Source organism: Fukomys damarensis, unplaced genomic scaffold, assembly GCF_012274545.1.
Source record: "Fukomys damarensis isolate Sample0158 unplaced genomic scaffold, DMR_v1.0_HiC HiC_scaffold_16924, whole genome shotgun sequence".
Taxonomy (NCBI): domain Eukaryota; kingdom Metazoa; phylum Chordata; class Mammalia; order Rodentia; family Bathyergidae; genus Fukomys; species Fukomys damarensis.
In genome coordinates, this window is record NW_022917836.1 from 1 (window position 1) to 1,003 (window position 1,003).

The 1,003-nt window shown below is 40.3% G+C and overlaps 1 pseudogene; it reads right to left on the reverse strand.

Annotated features, from left to right (window-relative positions):
• Positions 1–330: 330 nt before the first annotated feature.
• On the reverse strand, positions 331–921 carry LOC117284937 (annotated as a pseudogene).
• Positions 922–1,003: the final 82 nt, after the last annotated feature.

The following is a 1,003-nucleotide window of genomic DNA, read 5'->3' on the forward strand; positions in this document are numbered from 1 at the left end:
AACTTGAATTCTTTAGGGTAATCATTGTTGAAACAAGAATTAAAACAAAGTCAGCAACTATATACAGCTTTAGAAAAAAGTCTTTTCTAAAGAAGCAAATAAAACAACCCAATGAACACACCAAAGAAGCCACAGCTACAGATCAGAGCTACCACTTCTCTTATCTGTGGTGGAATATCGTATTTATCCAAAAGGGACTAAAATCTCAGGACAAAATAAGGGCATTTTAAATATTTCTTACTTTATCTACTTTACATTCTCTGTTTCTTTCCTGAGCCCACCTGGGAATTTAGTATGATCCAACAGAGAGAAGGCTGCTTTTAGAACTGGCTATTGTATTGTTCTCTCTGTGGTAAGATTGTCAAGGAGCCTGGATATTTCAGGTTCAAATATATCCATGACCAATATCTCACCGTGGTCAGAAACTCAGCAATCAACTTAGTGAAACTGCCTCTGTTGCATTGTTGTCCACTGTGAAGGTCACTTTCCCAGTGTATTTAATGCTGAATGTTTTCAGACTGGAGAATAGTTGCCAAAATCAGAATCCATCCCTGTAGGATTTTTCCTGTGAGCCATGAGAAAGATGTGTTTCTCCTTACATGAGATATAAATTGTCAGAATCCTTCTCCTTAGAAATTATGGTATGACACACAAAGCCAAAACCAGCTTGGACTCTGGAAACCAATGAAAGGCTACGATGGGAAAGAAAAGAAGATGGTACACATGGTGAGGCAACCCTAGACCAGAATTCTCCACAAACTTGTACTTTTTCTGAAGGACCTTACTGCCGAATCAGCCAGAGTTTTTCACAGTGGGCTCATCCCACTTGTCAGTCTGTACAGGCTTATCGTCAGTACTTCACTTTTCCAGCAGACTTCCGAAGTTGCTGCCGGCCTGCAACTGGGGCCACCTCAGCCCCATTATGGCCTCCATCACCACGGTGGTTGTCGTATTATCTACTTTGCAAACTCAGGGCATTTTTAAAAGGTAGAAAAAATGTTTT